This window comes from Dermacentor variabilis, chromosome 2, assembly GCF_050947875.1.
Source record: "Dermacentor variabilis isolate Ectoservices chromosome 2, ASM5094787v1, whole genome shotgun sequence".
Lineage (NCBI taxonomy): Eukaryota > Metazoa > Arthropoda > Arachnida > Ixodida > Ixodidae > Dermacentor > Dermacentor variabilis.
The window spans coordinates 114,297,815-114,317,754 of NC_134569.1; positions in this window are offsets into that span (position 1 = coordinate 114,297,815).

The window sequence follows — 19,940 nt, forward strand, 5'->3', positions numbered from 1 at the left end:
TTGCGTGATTAACACGGGTTCGAAGAGGAGTGCAATGGCGAATAGAGAGATCAGTCAAGAGACGATAGCAGGGCTACAAATATGTTGCCACTTTAGGTCTCGCAGGCTCGGCCTGCCAGTTTCTACAACTTGGACCTCTTTGTAGTGTCTTCCGTTACTTCTCTCTGCAGTTCTGTCACTCGAAAAGCGGCAATAAAGAAACTGGCAAGGCAAATGTGGGAAGCTCCAGTGAGTACAACACAGGGTCAAACACCCGGGTTTCCCGCGCTAAAAACGCTGCACCTAGCTGCAGGTTGACGCAAGCTTGATGCAGAGAGGAGTTAATTAAAAAACTAATTAAAAGGAGAGAAAGGCACACCTGTACTCGCGACCAGCTGAATGATCGCGGCGTTAGAGGAGAAGAACTCTGGTTGACTTTTGACGTAATCCCAAGGCTGGTAGAAAGGGCGCCTTTGTGCGTTGTGTGTTTGTGCATGTGTGAGTGAGCGCTTATTTATTTAACTATTTTGAAGGACGGGAGACTACACTAGGCCTAGTTTTCGCGTATTTGTATTTACATTAACTATTAGTTATTCTAGCCGGAGAGAATTATGTGCACGAATCAATGGCCGTGGAGAGCATCGAAGACTTAGGCCTAATTAAACTCTTCAAAAGATAGATTAACATCTGGTCCGCTGGTTGAGCGTCCGCTGGTTGCCATCGTAAATTTGGAATAGATTGATTTTCTAATTAGGTAGCATATTTTAATAACAACTTATTCGCACATCTGCATATCTCGCTTTCACGAGTGATTCATAGTGCACGCTATAGAAATCCGTGGTCCCCTGCATTCGTTTGACGGCTTTGCGGTGCGGAGGCCGAACACACAACTACGAATATTACGCATCTCGTACAAATACATGCGCACTTGTGCAGTGGCAAGATGCTGCAAGTGTCGCACAATTCCTCCAGAGACACAAGAGTTATACCGCCACATTATTAGTCTAGTTAAGCCGGAAGCTTTGAAAAGCTTTCCCAGTGGACGGTCATGTTATCTGCTTGGTTCTGCGAACATTCTACGTTATTCGTTTTGAGGCAGAAAGTCCGCTTTGTCAGTCGTTTATAAAAAATGCTTTATTGACCGAAAGATAATGTTGCCTTGAAAGGTTTAGATTATCCAAGAGCCCCGAGAATATAGGGGAGAAAGAGTGAGTATGATAAGAAGGCAGAGAGCTTAGTTCGAAACAATCCGTTTCGTTGCTCTTCAGTAGGGAAGAAAGGAATACAACAATGAGAGATGCGATGCTTATGGAAAGGTCCCACGATGAGTAAAGCTACTTGTAAAAATGAAACGCTTAACCTAGCTGTCATAAAGTCGCAACAGCATGTTGCCGGCAACCTGGTTAATGACGTACGTTAACTGTAGTGCTGGTTTTTCATACGTGTGGTAAAATGTTCGCTTCTGACAAAATGCAAGCTGTGACTATAACTGCTACGGTATATAGCAGAGAATTCGCGGTGAACTGTTAACCAAGTTTCATTGGAAGGCTGCGAAGACGAAAGCGGCTAATACGGAAGTCAGTCACTCACTTTAGATATAGAAATGTACCCTCCAGTGTTCCGCGACACACAGTGGAGACCAAGTTAAAACGTCTTGAAAAGAGCCTTACGTGGATTGCGGAAGAACCTGATCATAACACAAACGTATTTGCTAGCAAATTTTGGGTACAACAGTTATAAAACTGGCACCAAATATATTTTGTCAGCTGAGGTTGAATGTATCCATGATTATCCTGTTCAGTCACTGCGATTGCAACATGTTTCATCAAATGAATAATTAAAGGTTTGATCATCTGAATGCCGCTATCACGATAGAAAATTGTATTTTGTTGGGAAAATAGTGTCCAATACAAAATAGGTAGAATTGCCTGTCCACCGCAGAAAATTCTAGACTGTGCGACGAAAACAATGACCCAGGTGGCAGTACAAAAGGATCAGTGAATAACTGCCCTACGTCAGTTTAAAAGACTAATTTTACCCACAGTATTTCCCCCCTCTGAAGGTGCTTCCGTAGACGGGCAGCTCTACCGTCTGTCATGTTTAATGTCAACATTATTTACAATGAGGAAATTTGTCAGAAACAAGATGTTTGATACGCTGCAAACTGTCGATCGAATGTGGCACTATATTACTGCACTGCGTATGCCTTTAGCACAGTGCGTTCCCACTATACCGAATTCTACCTGTTTCTGCACTGTAGCCTTTAATAAGGCCGCGTTACTGATGGCGTAAAGGACGTTATTTAATTTCTAGAGTACATACTGTTAACTGCGATATAATATTTGTAATGTGACAGCGTGCAAGCCTGAGAGTGACTAAAGTTTTGTCGTAGTGGCGCACGATAGCTTGCCTACCTTGGTGTAAAGTATTCCACGTTTTCGTGGCATCCATCCCTTTTGGTAATTAAGAATTACTTGGCTAAAATCTTCTTAAATGTCGACCAAGAAAAAGAACATGTGCTCGCAAACAGAACAATAAGACAATGCGTAAAGAGTCAAGCTAAAGAGTAATCGGGATTTTGTCTCAAATACTAAGTACACCTTTCGCAGTTGCTTCATTTATTAGGCTACATACTGCGAGGCTTTAACTAAGACTGCGTACCCTAGCATCGCTCTTTGAAGTCTATAATTGGTTTAACCTATCGTTAAATCCAGTCTATTGTGTTTTATAATGTAACAGATATTTTTTTCGAGTGATTCAAACTTGTGTGCCGCAACATCATTACATAATTAGTGACGTAAGCAACAACCGCCACATCATTCAAAAGCCCTTCGCATAGACAATAAAGAACACCGCTCCAAAGCTTATATACGATATGTACCATGGCTGGCCATTAATTTAAATCACGATTGATTAATGCCGTAGAATACGCTTTTTTGTCGACAGACATGGCGGCTGCATAGCATTCAAGTTTTTGTTTGTTTGTTTATAACAGCTCGTTTTCATTGGCGTGGCCTCTTCGCTTCTAGTATGTCCAACAGCATGATTGGTTTGCACCTTCTCGTACGAAAAGGTGCACCGTAAGATAACTTATTGCGACAGGAATTAAACCTACACTACAGCCGCACTTACGACGTCAATTTCATGTCCTTAGCATCCCCATTTAGCATCACTCGATGTTAAGCGGTGCTAAGAAAGCCTTGCTCTAAAATACATCCTTATATGCAGGACAGCTCACCGGTTTCGACATCGGAACCTCCTGTGAAGTGCGAAGTGACACATCTTCTGATGTAGAGTTCCTTTCCTCAAGAATAAACTATGTAATGAGCAGTAAAACGCCGTAAAACGCAGTAATAAGCTGTAAGACAACATAAATAAGCAGTAAAACGACTGAGCAACTTAATTCAGCCACGCAGAAGAGCGCTTGGTAAGAGCATCGCACGTGTAATTGAGACCTCGGTTCATAACTTGGAATCCCACCGGCGGACAGTTATTTGTCGTCCATTTTCATTCTCATTTATTTAATATTTCTACATTTCAATTAAAAGAAACAAGTAATTTTCCCATATGCTTTCCCTGAAGTCCTCGTCTATTGTGTTTATGGGTTTGCAAGTTGCAAAAACCGGGCCCCTTGGTTCCCTTCCTTCCCGTTGAATATCGAACTAGCAGTCCATAACCCCTCACGTTTTTTTTTTCGAAAAAATAAATATGTACCTCCAACAATAATTCCGGGGAAAGGAACACACGTTTTGTGTGCTATGTTCTAAACGAAGCGTACTATGGCAGCTGTCAGTTGCGGCATTCAGCTGTCTGCTCTACTAGCTGAGGCCCTGAGGTCCGGAAAGGTATGCCTGGGGTGCAACGTTGTCACTGTGGCAACAGTATTCAACAGCGGTAGAACAAGAAATGTCGATGAAGCCAACGTTTCCACAAGAGGTAACAACCTACATTTTAAACACGTGGATCACCTATGATGGTGTGCGTACTCAAAATAACTTAAGATGGTGCTCTCACAATATTTATTGCACAGCTGGCGGCAGGAGTTTCATTACACCAATGAGTACATCAACTATAAGAATTTAATTGCTCCCAAAGTAAAATGGCTAGCGCAGACATTGCAGTAAGTAGTGCAGAAATGAAGCCATCATCACTGAATTTTCTTTGCAGACACAGTTAACAAATTGTCTTTCAGGAAATGTACAACAAAGCGCATTGCTTTTCGATGTTTCTTCACACCGCAGTGAGGGCCAAAAGGCGTTTGAAGAACAAGATGCCTGGAAGGGCGCTGTAGAACTGCTGGACATGTCGTACTAACGGATATCTCGAGATGGGTGCAAGTTGTCGAGCTCTTACCTGATAAGAAATTATTGAACACTGAAAGTGTCTCTTAGAATATCAAAAATACTGCCAAAAGTGCCACTTATTCTCACGAAGGTGAATTGTTTTATTGTTTTTATTACTAACTGATCAGCATAGAAATCGCTCGCACAATTCCTGACATCCAAAGTCTTCGATATGTAAGGGGAAGAGCGGTCAAGTCTCTTCCATTTTCTCTCGTTCCACTTTCAAATCTCTGCGAGTGCTAGACGGGACATCCGTACCTTGGTTGTAAGTGTAAGGTTGGAAGGTTGTAAGTGACGTATACAGACAGCTTTGTATATTGTATGCGCTTTTCAGCTGTGCATTTTGCACGTGTGGCTATTCATGGAAAAAGCTAGAGAACACATACTCGTGAGCTTTCCTAATTTGGGCGACAAAAGTGTACTTCGACTTCAGCATTGAGGTCGAAGTACACTTTTGTACTTGTAGCATATTCACCTTGTAGCATATTCCCAGAAAAAGGAAAGCGTGAAGGCGTTTCAACGGGTTACAGAAATAATTTCAGCCAACTTATTAGTTTTTAAGCCTTTTCTGTGACTGTCTAATGTCCGTCGGCGTAGACAATGTGTACGGCGAGATGTACCTCTTAACTGATGCTATAAAATGAGTTCTACTCACTTGATCGCATTGTCACAACAATCTTCTCATTGTTAACATTAAAGGTATTCTCAGGGACTATAGTTTGCCAGAGAAAAGCCAGTCTTCCTGCTTTGTGTTGTGTAATTACTTCGACCGACCCCCCCCCCCCCCCCCCCCACAATTACATTTGATTTAGAGCGCTAGCAGTCGCCGCAGCCTGTACAAAGAGTAAAAGATGCGATGGTGCAGAGGGACAGCAACAACTTTCTTTGTTTATATGCCAGTTGTCTGTGAAAGAATGTTAGAGCTCTGGTAATATTCACGTTTGCCATGAAGGGAGGGACGCTTAACTGTGAAGCTTGAACTGGCGGAGCAAAGCGACCTCAGCCATGAACCCATGGCTACGTTGAAGTCCCATATATAATATCGTGCAGCGCTACTTGAGCTACACGCTAACGTTCTCGTAAAGCTGGAACATGATATCCTCACCTACTCAGGCAGTTTTGTCATATATATATACGCACCGTTAAAATTTTCAGTGTGAAGCACTCTTTATTTAATTGCGCAAGCACACAGCTAATACAACCACGATGAGTATTCTTCCGGAAAGGGGGGGGGGGGGGAGTGGGCATATTACGATGTTCTCGTGCTTTGCACAAATAGTGCCGCTGGTTGATTTCGGCGCTCTCAGTGTTTCCCATGCTGCATGGTATTAGTGGAAGAGTGTAGGAGCAGGTAGCCTGGTTGCACTAGTTGAACCGACGCTCTCAATTAACGAGAGATGCCTTCGGGGGTCCCGACCAAGAAAGTTAGCAATAGAAGGTGTTTAAACGAAGTGAGCTGTGGTGCGAGAAAACAGGTGATTATCGGACTCATCCACTCATTAAGGCATGTAATATGCTTATAACTAGACTTCGCGGCAGTGAACCATAAGGAGTCAACAAACGCATGAGAAGAGCAAGTTACGAGGAATTTCTTTTGGAATATCTATTTTTTCTGTAAATGGGACCTCTTCGGCTTTGCTGCCGGTTGGTCGTGCATATGAAAGCGCAATAAAAGAAATGATTGTGTAAGGAATGGGCTATCTAGGTGTGCATCAAGCTGCTGTAATGGCACCTGAAAAATTCCCAGGCCAGATTCTTTCAGGCATATCGCAGAAAGTACGGATGCATAAGAATGGCCCTTCAAGTTGCGAAGAATTAGTTCCAACTATGGCAGATTTAGTACGAAAAGGCGCAACAGCAGCCATATTTACTCCGCATTTGAGGGCAATTGAATTCAATTCTGGGGTTTTACGTGCTAAAACGACGATTTGATTATGAGGTACGCTTATAGAGGGGGGGTCGGATTAATTTTGACCACCAAGGGCCTTTAACACGCCCCCAATGCACCGGGCGCATTTTATGGACGTCTTGATGTTAATACGAGAGCATTGTTTCGCTCATTGTGTGACTACGCCGTCGTCAGAAAGCCGTGGCAGAAAAATGGCACACAAATTACATCATCTTCATCTAGCTAAAAAAAGAAGGGGCCAAGGTAAGGATCCGACTCTCCGCACACCCGCCACTGCTATCGCTCCGTATCCGAGCGTGCTAACCACTGCACTTCCGTTGCAACAGGCGACAGTGATGGATATCTTCGAACCTGTGCACCTGATTGGGCTCTGCCTGGCGGACGATTGACTAGGTGGCAGAGCCAGCGGCGCGGAGTGTGCAAGGCGAGCTGCAGCAGCTCGCTGTGCCTTTCGCGTTGTCGAGGGCCTGCAGACGCCGTCATCGGAACCCATCGCCGACGACGACGAAAAGATGCAACGTGCTTTAGGTACCCGTCAGACGACGGCTACATTTCCGCAGAGTATGAGGTGGAGTTCGCCTACCAACGAGATGAAAAAATGTAGTGTCAACGCCACGGTGCCGATCAGAAAAGTACTCGCATCGCTCGACAAAGTGATGTAATTGTGCTGAAAAGTGGTGTCACATAGAGAAAGAACATTTAACGCAATGTGCGTGTACCACCAGTATAATGAGAATTCCACAAATAAAACTCAGCTGAAAGATCGCAGTATGCCTAGCTTGTTGTCTTGAGTTGTTGCGACCTCACAGGCGCCGACATTACACTCGGAAACAGAAGGCAGCAGCACTAAAGTCTGCAAAATTTCACCGAAACATTACACTGAGCGACATAATTCAGCGACACACTCCGCGACAAGTAATGCTCTTGCATTTCCACATCATGAAAAATGCTTAGGTGCTCACACAGTTTTGTATTTCTTTTTAATTTTTGTTGATTGTTCCCAATATTAATACGAAGATTTCAAGAGTAGCGTTCAGACCCCCTCGTGACAGCCGTAATAGACGTCATCGCCCAAGAATAAAGCTGGGTATCTTCTGGGCTAAGCGTTTCGTGAAGTTTAGTTAAATGGACGTTAATGCGGCCATAATTTCTTTTCGTTACGTTCACTGACGAATAATTGATTGTCTCTAAACGTAAGATAGCCTGAAGGCACACGTGTGCTCCAACGCTTTAATTATTCCCGCGCTTTCTGCTTTCCTAAAATGGCTTAATGAGGCTCGAGACAATAATCAAGCGGAAAGTTTCCCCAGCATTATATTTAATGAGGTTATGCTGGAGACGCAGCTTTCCTTAGTCGTAAGCGCTCATTATTTATGTTCCTAAATTTCCTTTCTTGGTATCTCCTTTTTCTGAATAACTTTCTCGGCGATGCGCTGCGTATGCATTTTTCGCGGCGTTTGGTTAGGTGGGAACAGCAAAACTGACCATCTTGGTTAGTCCAGTTGCTCATATAGTCACACCGGAGATGAAGACAGTATGATGGCGCTGGGGGTTCCGTCGCACTGTACAAATGAACGCTGTGAAATTGTGAGCACTACCCGCAATCGCCTGCTGTCACCTTTCGAATTTCCATTGCACACTTTCCATTTCGCTTATGCAAATATATGCCATGCGATGATCATTCGTTTTACTGTTCACTGGCGTGTAGCTTTCTTTATATCGCCATCCACGGCACGTTGCTTCACTCTTGAGAATTTGTTCAGATGAGGCTTCATTAGAGGCACTTCTACATTACACTTGTACTCAATACTATGTATGCCAATGGCGTATTCTAGCTCACGTGTTTGTATACGTGCTGCTAACATCCGAGACTAGTGTGGTGTGCAGCTTGTCCATTTGAAGACATATTTACTAGTTTTTAAAGTCTACTTCCGCTCTGGAACATCCATCCACCGTCGGAAAAGAATGTCAAGTGGGGATGCAGAAGGTTGGCTTATCTGCTGTAGCCCTGATGGTGATAGGGCATTCTTCTTCGGTCGACGTCGCAGAAGGATATCTACCCGAAAACAGAATCCTGGACCCAACTTAGCCAGAACGGCCGAGTCACGATGGGTTTTGGGGGCACTTTTCATATTCGTCATGTTTCACGGATGCAATCAAGCTCTCTGGCCTGCCTGCCAGAACCATGATCCAATGCGTCTTTTTCCAACAAGGTGAGCATCCATCGTGCTTTCCTGCCATCGGACTTCACAACTACAGCTGGTTCAACCTCAGCTTTGTGGTGTTTAAAACAACCTCAAGTGCTTCTTGCGATTTCAGGGATAAGAAATAAGAGCGACCTGCCTACCTTGGCCTTGAAGCAAGCAGCTCTGGATTGTTTGCACACTTTCTACTTGGACCGAGTCCACATATATACGGATGGGCTTTTCCACTCAGACCAGCTCCGCCGGCACAGTGGTTATACTATCGCGATCAATAACCACCCGATAGAAGATTTCTCAAGTGACAACATCGACCGGTTCGGAGCTTGTTGCCCTCCGAGCTGCCGTTGATTACATTAACAACCAATCGGCTAATCGGTGGGCACTATTCTGCGATTCGAAGGCGGCCTTACACTCTTCTGTCATCTCTTCGTCGCCGGTCCTGTAAACAACTCGTGTCGGAGATACAAGAAATGCATCATCATATGATCGAGAAAGGACACGACGTCGTGTTTCAGTGGCTGCCGGGCTATTGCGGTATCTCCGGCAACGAAATCGCTGACGAAGCTGCTAGGAAAGCACACGAAGGAGCACCCTTGTTTCTGTATTTTTATCGCAGACTGACGCAGCCCAACACTTAAGCAAGCTAGAGCACCATGTGACATTGGACAAGTGGCAAACACCTGAATTCACCCAGCATCGATTGCATTCCCTCGACCCATCTATGGAACTGCGGCTGTTAGCAGGGCTTCCGCGAAAGGAGGAAACAATGTTATGTAGCTTACACTTGGGCGTCGCATTCACCGATGCATTTACTTGTTTCTTCTTCTTATTATTTGGGGTTTTACGTGCCAAAACCACTTTCTGATTATGAGGCACGCCGTAGTGGAGGACTCCGGAAATTTTGACCACCTGGGGTTCTTTAACGTGCGCCTAAATCTAAGCACACGGGTGTTTTCGCATTTCGCCCCCATCGAAATGCGGCCGCCGTGGCCGGGATTCGATCCCGCGACCTCGTGCTCAGCAGCCCAACACCATAGCCACTGAGCAACTACGGCGGGTGATTTACTTGTTTGATTGGAATGGCTCATAGCGCAGAGTGCAATGCCTGCGGTGTCGAGGAGACTATAGAACATCTACTGTGCTACTGCCCATCTTTTGAAAATGAAAGACATCACCACTGCACAGCTCTAAATGGGTTAGACAGAAAACCGTTCACCTTGAACAAGGTCTTGGGACCGTGGCCTCGCATATCGCAGCTACAAAAGGCCACAAAAGCGCTGCTACGATATTTGAAAGCTACTGGATTGAGCCACCGTCTGTGATCCGGACTGAGTGACCGAACGATATCCCCGGTGGACTTCCTCTTCTATTTTAATCTTTCCCTCTCCTTTTCCCTTTTCCCAGTGTTGGATAGCCAACCGGGCTCAGTTCTGGTTAACCTCCCTGTCTTTCATTTATAATTTGCTCTCTCTCCCTTTTGATAAGGAAGGAAAAAGTGGAGAAGGAAGGCAGGGAGGTTAACCAATGTAGCCTCTCTCTTTTGATAGGTCCAGTATGTAGTGATTACTCTTGCGTGGGGAATGTCTCCGGCGCGCTAAATAGTCTATTTACGTATTGTTCGTACAGATTACAGCTTCCAATTTGGAACATTGCGTGGGGGTGGGGGCGGAGAGGGAGGTTTTACAGAACTTATTATAGTTTACTGAAGTGCGCCAAGGGTTAGAATAACTGGGGAAAGCAGGAGAGAATAAGTATGCAGTAATTACGATGAAAATAAGAACAAATCGCCTATTTCTTGGTTTTGCACAGTAGCAACAAAAAATCGCATATAATTTTTGCACTAGGTAAATTCTTACTTGATTTCACTTCTTAGTACAATTTTAGAGTTATGAGTAATAGAAAAATATGGTAATTATTTTACAAAATTTACAATTATTTTAGAACTATTACAATTGTTTTAGGAATAATTAGTGCATAGTAGGTTCCATGCATAGCTACAAGAAAACGCTGATCATTGAAGCACTTAAGGTTTCCGAATCGCGAGTGTTGATATTGTCTGGGAGGCCATTTCAGACATTGATGGTACGAGGCAATGCTGAAAAGCTAAAGGCTCATTACTCAAAAGGGGCGCATTTCAATGATATGTGTTCTGTTTGTAGTCTTGCGGATACCTTGCAAACTTATTCTTGAACTTTTCCAAAAGAGAATATCTAAAGTGGTGGTGCAAAGGCCGTGTCATTAGAAGACGGCATGCATGTGATCGCTTGCTGAGTTCTGGTAAATTAAGAAACTTGGTATCGAGAAATGGTCACCACATTTTAAATGTTATTTGAGGATTTGTTTTCCTCTATAGATGGGGCTGCCGGAGCTGAGGTTTCACTCTATGTTATCGTCTTTCTTAGTTCTTGCACTCTGTCACTCATGCTTCGTTGTAAGGCATCTCGATCAGTTTCACGGGCTCTTTTTTAATCAGGCATGTCGGCATGTGCTGCAGTCCATTTCAGCCCGGGAGTGCCTGAATTGCTTCACAACGCCTTCTAAGTGCTGTAACTAATGATTTTTGTTTGTTGGACTGGCATGCATCCTGACGACGTCTCGCGTACCACTTTATGCTTCGATATGCCCTCGAGCTGATTGTGGATGGGCCAGTCTAGCGGGTTGTACCTAGTAAGCTTTTCCAATGGTCATGTGACTTTGCTGCAGGTAATGTCGGACCTAATTAGAAGGCTTACAATGTATGACGATCCCTGTCCCGACTTGTGAAAATAAAAGTCTGTCAAAAAATCTTTGGGTTCTATCACGCGACTAAAATTGTAAGGTTTCGGCGTGGTGCCATTGTCTTTCGGTGTGCCGGTGCCGGATTCCCGGGAAGGGGTTTGTACTCTGCTAAAGGTATAATTACGCTGAGGAGTAATTGCTCGGCTAGCTCTCACACTGCCTGGCAGCGGAGATGTGTTGTTCCCAAGCTCAATCAGTGTTTGTCGACCGACGGCGCTCTTCTCAAGACGCTTGTTTTGTTCCATCTCGACGACATCTGCTGCATCTTGTTCCTGCGCCACAGATGTCACGATAATTCACCTTATGAGTATCCTGGCACATTAGTCGCTGCGCGTATGGCTGCTAGATTGATTACCTGTAGGTTGTTCATTTGCGTGATCGTAAGGTAATGGTAAGCAAGCCCGCTCACCATAGGGCAAGTGATAGACCCGTGTATAAGCTCAGTCATATCATGTTCTTTCAATCCCCAATTTTGCTTACAGCCTCTTTCTTGTTAGTTGAAGGATATGTGCGCATGATTTTGCCATTCAGAACATCCACGTTCGGGACTTGCCGCCATCGTTGATGAGGTACCACCGAACTCTGATACTTCGTTTTTTGTTGTATGTTTTCCTTTGCTTTATTCAGTGGAATAGAGTTTCTCTCTTATTCCGCTCTTTTGTTGCACTGCTTCATGATGACAATGGCAATGCAGCCATGCGCTGTCCGTTCAGGAGACAAAGCGGAAGTAATTATTGAACCTGACAGGACACTACTTTCAGTGTGCATACCAATAGGAAGGTGATTCACTGTGGTTAGTTTCAGAGCACTAGTTTACGGCTTCAACTTTCTGCCGTGAGAGCCACAATACCGCGATTGAGTTGAAGGCACCTACATCCAAAGATTATAGCACTAATTTTGGCAGCCTTCGAATAACAACAGGCCGGGGCTTCATTCCATTATTTTTCTCATAGCTAAAATGTTGGTGTAAGACACATTTATTGCATGCATTGAAAATAATATGAGAGAGAGAGAGAGAGAGAGAGAGAGAGAGAGAGAGAGAGAGAGAGAGAGAGAGAGAGAGCAAGGACAGGAAAGGCAGGGAGGCCAACCAGAAGAGCACCCGGTTTGCTGCCCTACACTGGGTTGGGGAAAAAGGGAATGGAAGGAGGGGAAAGGGAGAAAGTAAGCACTGAGTGCGTGTAGGAGGATGCACAGGAACACACTAACAATCTCTTAAGTATGTGCGCTTCAAGTATTGTACTAGTGCACTAATCGCTTTTCGTGCCAGCGACGGGTGTGGCCACAGTCCGAGTATTTTTGACTCGGAGAACGGTCTTGATTCCAGTTGGTGTAAAGTTGCCCGCAGAGAGAAGCGTTGCACGTCGTAGCGAGGGCAGGTACACAATAGGTACTCGATGGTTTCCTCGCACCCACAGATGTCGCACACCGGGCTCTCGGCCACTCCATATTGCTAGAGTGATGCTCAGTTCAATCAGGAGCTGAAAAGATTATGATGGCTCTCTAGATGGGAACCTTCAAGTTGGGCCGCACAAAATTATGCAGAGCGTGTATATGCGCGTTAATTAGTCAAGTGGCCTTTGTGTTAACTATTGCGTTGTTTTTGTTTCTTTTAAATACTAACTTGCCCTCCCGTAGAGGTGTGCAAATCAATCTGGTGGCGTACCAAACCGACGTTCTGAGTAACTTCTCGGCAAGCCCCAGTTTTCTGTGGCCTTTAGATGCGATACACTGAAGCTGTGCAGTGTCAATTTATATTGCAGTCATTGCTGCGCCGACATTGCAGCAGATAAACATGAATTGCAGTTAATAATTTGGGTTTAAATCTTCTTTTCGTAGCCGGCACACAATGCCGGGTATCGTGAAAAAAGACAAGTACGTTTCTGCCGTAGAGTTGGAAGCTCATGAGGTGCTCCAAGCCTAAGCTAGAAAGCGCGCCGCCGCGCATCTCTTTCATGCCTTAAAGTTTTTTTTTCTCCGACAACATTATCCTAATTTTTGTTGTTGTTGTTGGGTCCGCAGTTGCCTTCATAGGGCATCCATGACAGTCGGAACATGGTATTTGAGTGTGTTAACTCCGTCATTTTTTGTCTCTCTTCCCTTATCAGTGACACCAAGCTATATACCCCGCTCATAAAACATTCTGCGTCTAATAAATTCAGTTGGTGAAGTGCTCAACGCATAATTTGTACACATCACAATAGACCGCATTTGTTAATAAAGGGGCTCATAACTTATCTTCGTTATTCATAACAAATAGACGACATTTCAATAATTGTGCATTCGTGTATTCTCGCTCCGTTCTAAACATTTCTTAATTTAATGACGTTGTCATGTTTCTTTGTGGTTACCGTCTTGCTACAACAATTTATATCCTTTTTCTTTTGTTTTGTTTAATAATAGTGAACCACAAAAGAAAATTTGGCCACAAGTAGGGCCGGCTATCGCAATAACATATGTATGGAAAACAATAGAAAGAAGAAAATATAACGAAAATACAAAAGGACGCTGTAAGAAGTCTATAATACAATTTTCAAAAATTAACAGAGCAACTGCGTAGGTCACGGAGAAAATAAAGATGAAAGAAGGTTATTAGACCACAATATCAGCATAAACAAGTACAGTTATTGGGAGCACGCAGGTACATTAAGAAGGCACATCAACTACCATTAAAAAGAAATTTATCAATTCTCAGTCGACGAGAAAATATCGTAGATCATTGAGAGCCAATCTGTCAAGGATGTATACGGCTGCGTTTGGGGACTTCATTCCCGCCGACTGTGACCACCTTCTGGACGCAATGATTCCGCGGCCTGCATAGGTCTTCCTATCCGTTCAGCGACATCATTGTATAAATAATTAAAGTATCGTACTCGCGATATAACTGACCCGGAATTCACCGAGCCTGTCTTTACCCAGCACGCCCTACGGACATAAAACACTGTGCCCATGGACTCCACCGTTTAATATTTGATTATCTCGCGAAACCAATCCTTTTGTGTATTTGTAACCAGGTAGTTACTACGTCTAGATGAAGCATACGAAAAGAAAGATTACGACCTCTTTCTGGTTAATAGAAGTCTGTATAGAGCAGGTAGAAAGAGAGAAGGCCAACACGCACAAACCTCTATAATTATGTATCTGATCTCGATTAAAGAAAAAGAAAGCAGTCTGTCTGGAGGATTCAGAATTTGAAAGTATAGAAGAAACTCAAAGTCCTGTCAACCCAAAAGAAAGCTGTTTCTGTGCTCAAAATCTTAAGCGCAAGAGGACCTCATTTCTGAACTACTTTCTTCGATTGTGCGGAACCTCAGGACTTTATTGCGAAGAAAACTAATACCTCAGTTTGAGTAAGGCCAGTGAACGGAGCATGCAAAGCATTGAAATCAAGAGCACGAGAGAAGGGCATCGACAACACGGTGAAGAAGGTTCCGTCTCTTTCAGTAAAGTTGGAGAATCGGCGCGCATTAGATACGGAGATGGCGTACAATTCTCTACTCCTCGCTTTCAGCCACATCTACTCGTTCCCGATAACCCACTCACATTGCCGCTTTCCCGCCACGCAGCCTACAGCGAGTGCTATGTGCTTCCTTGGATCACGTTTTTCTGCTTCATTCTTTCAAAGCGTTTCGAAGCAGATGCTTGCGCATTCATAAAAAGTCTAGTTCTTCGAAGTATCTAGCTGAATTGCTTGATATCCCTACTTATTCTTATTTCCTGCCTTCCTGCTTTATTTTTTTTTCTCTGTTATCCTCTGTGTTCGCGTTCAACGACTTTATTTGCACCTAAATTGAGAAAGGTAGGCAGAGAACAGTGGAGAACGACAGGCTGAACTGCGAATACAGCGGCATCGAATAGAAGAGTCCCTTTGTGCCACTTAAATAAGAACACAGCAGCTGTGGAGCACCGTGTTCCCAGATAAAGCAAATGATGTACGTTGGTGCAAAAAAAAAGACAGAGAGCGAGAGAGAGAGAAACAAAGAAAGGCGCGCTGCTCCCATTTCCGCAGCTTCGCGCTACTATACATTTCGCGATGGCCTGCAACAGCGAAGCGCCGAGTAGAGTGATCGCGAACAATTGACATGTCTAGTTTTGTCGAAAGCCTTAGAGCGCTTGTCTCTTTGGCGCTGTACGAGAGGCCTGGCTGTTTCCGGCGAGTTTAGCGAGAAAGAGCTGTTGTCTATTGGAATTCGGGGACCCTATATTTAATCTATTTTTGCGCATGCCCAATTTTAGTAGGAGCTTTTGCTAGTCTTTCCAGCGTTGTGCAGATTCAGAGAGGCTTGAATTGTGAACGGGGTGTTCAGATGAATATATTTTTTTTCTTCCACGATGAGTGGCAGCTATTGTTGTTTCACCACAGCCATATCTGCTAAGTGTTTTCCATAGACCAGCGCTATCTTATCTGTCAAACGCTTATACTTTTGGCGTTGCAGACTGTTTTATGTCAGCAATGAAGGTGCAAGAACATGATGCGACCACATGATTAACAGTTTAAACGGATTTGCCGACTCTTGGTCTGTCCCTGATTGTTTTGCTGCCGGACATTAGTTTCATCGTTACATGAGAATTTTAGCGTTCGTATCAGTGAAAACGTATAAAGTTTTCTGCATTCATGGCACACATGGCAAATTACAAACTTTCCTCTTCGTCTACTTTGATGTTCATTCGGTGCACCTAAGCGCAAGTTGGGAAACAGGCGACAAATTGATGCCGGCATAAAATTTTGCAGAAACTTTGTTTCGGAGGCTGATTTTCTTTAATATTACGAAACATGCCAGTGTTGGTTGTCTCACTACATGGCCACGTCATTTTGCTTCAAAGCCAATGCAGAAAAAAATATTCCTAAAGGCTGTTTTTATTGTCAAAGGAATTATATGGATACCAGAGGTGCATTTACGCTCTCGGCACCGGCGTCGCCGTGATGTTTTCTATAAAGTCCAATTTCCATAACGCTGTGGAGAGACGTGAGATTCTGCGTCTTACTGCCAAAGGGGGTAGTTCAAGAGTTGATTTAATGTGGGTTACGATGACGTGTGTATTATAGTTTGATGAAATAAATCGGGCAGCACGATTTTCGACCGATTTGAGAGAGGTAATTAAATAATCTTGGTAAGGGCTCCAAATGGCCGAGGCATATTCGAGTCTGCTCCTAACGAAGATTTCGTAGGCTATTCTCCTGATTTCAAGGGGGGGGGGGGGGGGGGACAGACGTAGTGTTCTCTTTAAGTAACCTAGCGAGCTTGAGGTATCAGTTGCAACATTCAAGATATGCTCTGACCATGTCAGTTTACTGTTAATGAGGACGCCTAGATATCGGTAAGAGCTAGCACGTGATAAAGCTGTCGAATTAAGAGAATGCTGAAACATCAAATTAGCTTTTATGCGTGAAATAACCATGCATTTGCACTTTGAGATATTAGGCTCCATCAGCCAGCGCGAGCACCACGTTTGAATTAGGTTTAGGTCGCGTTGTAGTAATGACTGATCACTAGTGTTTGAGATTCGACGATACACAACGCAATCATCAGTAAAGAGGCGAATAGATGACGTTATTCCAGATGGCAAGTCATTTATGAAGATAAGAAAGAGAAGCGGGCCAAGAACTGATCCCTGAAGGACGCCGGATACTACTTGTGCTGCTGTTGAGAGCTTACCACCAATGATTGTGAAGTGAGATCGTGCTGTTAAAAAGCTTTTGATCCATGACAAGGTAAGCGGGTCAAGATTAAGACAACTGAGTTTGGCCATGAGAAGACGATGAGCAACACAATGAAATGCCTTTGAAAAATCGATGTAGATGACGAGGTCTGAAAAGACAAATCTAGGTTCAAGTTAAGGTCTGTAGTGAAATCGAATATTTTTGTTTCACATGATAACCCGGGACGAAAGCCGTGCTGCTTGCGGAAAAAGAAAGAATTATTATCGAGATGACAGGCGACGTGGGAATATACTACGTGTTCCATTAGTTTGCATGCAACGCATGTCAGCGATATCGGCCGATAATTTGACGGGTCAGAGCGGTTGCCCTTTTTGAAAACCGGGGTTACTTTCGCAGTCTTCCAGTAGTGCGGAATTTCACCTCCTAACAGGGACTGCGCAGAAACTATCTGCAAGATGCGACTCGATACCTCCTTAGTACTTTTAAGGAACTTCGCAGGAATATTGTCAGGTCCCGGAGCACTCGAAATCTTTAATTTGTTAATGAGGCACAAAATACCTTCAACTATAATGACGACCGGCGGCATTGTACCAAAATGTGGACTAGGCAGCGCCGGTACATCAGGAATGGGGTCGGAGGTGAAAACAGACGAGAAATAGGAGACACTCATCGAGTGACATGTCAGTATATGTGTGCCTGTGCGCGCGTGAAACGTAACCATGTTTGTTAATATAATTAATAAGCGAATGTTCAGGAATTTATACGGTCGCTAAAACCACTATACTTACTTCGCATAGCTGTGTATTAATATTCTTTCGCAATCGAAGCTTGGCCTTTCGGGCGAAACTGCGAGTTTTCCTCTTCTGTGAACGGAGGGAATGACGCAAGATTGTCAGACATGGCTGTCACAACTGCCTTAAGTTCAATATATTTAGAAAAAAAGTTGTTCTTTCCTTCTAAGACATTTATTTCTTTCCGATGGACTCGCCCGACCAAACTTCAAGTATCTGTTTACGCGCTACTTGAACGCCAATCTCATCACTTGTGGGTCGCAAGGCAATGAAGACACTTCTGTGTTGTTTCGGTACGCCTGGTGTGTGCAAACACCTTCGACTGCACCTCCAAGCTGTTCATGCACCTGGACGAACTCATTCCATCTCCAGCTTATGGTTGCCTTCAGCCTCTATTTGTTTTGCTTTCTATATAGGAATATCAATAGGGCCAATGGAAAAGCAATCGTCTGTAGTTTATTCTCGCGAATTCCTTTATAGGGCACTGTTTTGAGGGAGGCAAAGACAATCTAAAAGCACACGTCACATTTTCTGTCAGAAATATCCCCAAAACAAACAAATAAATAATCCTTTGAAATCAGCCACCCGCGTTGTCAGGGCGCCGTCTTCTGCAAGTGGTTCGTAGAGAAGCTTACAGCATTCAATGGCGAGGGAAAAAAATGCGCGGAGACCTTGTCCTCGTATGAAGCTAAGGCCCGATTTACAACTGAAATGATACTGTTTTCCATAATGCAGCATCGTTATACAGTCTTTGTTGTTTTAATCGCTAGCGCTGTTTTCTATTTCCATACACTATACGGCTTTCTTCTTCCAGATCTAATAATTGGGTTGGAAAGAAAATTTGCTTTACGCTCGAAAGACAGCTAAAAGCTGCTGTATATATACGAGTACCGATGAACTTGACCGCTTACTGCCCTAAAGCCTCTCAGTTGTCATGGCGGAAGAAATACAACAATGAATGGGTCAACAACAATAAAATCATAAAGCAAGGGTCGTTTATAAATAATGCACATAATTACGCTATTTCTATCACATCGTTTACCTTCAGATAAAAGAGTGACTCAATGGAAGTGGCATGGAGGCGACATTTCATAGCAACTTTACGGTTTATAAATGAGCTGTCACAAGATTCTTCTTACAGACATAGAAGTCCCACTCTTATTCCTTGCTTTAGAAGGTCTCAAGAGGAGCGCTTTTTTCAGTGTGCGTATAACAACTTCTACAGCGCGGTCAATTCGGATTTATATAGCGGCCGCTGTAACTGATATTTACATGGGACAGAAAAAACGCTAATGAGCGAGAGAAAATGAAACAGCGTTACTGGAGAATGAAGACCCTGGCGGGACTTGATGCGAAAGAATGGCTTTGGCAATCCTTGCAAAAGGAAGCGAACGAAATAGAAACGAGCGATTGTGACCTGAGTGAAGAAGACACGAAATCGTCGTTGCAAAGAACTTCCTCGCCTTCAATGACTTTGTACAAGGGAGAGAGAGAGGAAAGGGCAAAGGCAGGCAGGTTAACTAGAGGGGAGGATACGGTTTGCTACCCTACGCTGGAGAGAGAGGGGAGGGGGAGGTAAAGTGACAACAAAGTAGAGATAAAGTAGGAAAGGAGCGTAGACATACAATCACAGTCGGTCACTGTCGCCGCATACTGCCACCGCACAGCACAGTAGTACTTGCAGCGCTATAAACACCTGTTCAGGCTACAGCCGCTTGTCCAACTCTGTCGCCCTTAAAAACCGCTACAGTGCCCTCGTCGCCCTCTGCTGCGATGGCTTGCGATGGTGGCATTTTAAAATAAGTTCCTCTGTGAGAGGTCTTCGGTCAAAGCGCGCTATCGCGATTGCGAGTGATCGTCCCTGTAAATTATAGCGATAACAGTCACAAAGAAGGTTTTGAAGAGTCTCTTCGTTACCACAGTCATCACACGAGGCGTCGTCGGCCCATGTGATTCGGAAAGCAAAAGACTTGGTGAAAGCCACTCCTAGCCATATTCGACAAAGGGTAGCTTCGTAACGGCAGAGTCCAGCCGGAATGCAAAGGCGTAGAGAGGAGTCAAGATTGTGGAGTTGGTTGTTTTGAAAACTTCCTGCGTTCTAAGAGGAGAACGTGATATTACGGCTGATATTACATCTGTCCTTGATAATGGTATCGGCTCCTCTTCGTCCCCTTGAAGAGCTGACCGAGCAGCGTTATCGGTGTGTTCGTTCCCTATGACTCCGCAGTGTCTTGGAAGCCACTGAAATGTCAGTGAAGATATTCATTAGTTCTC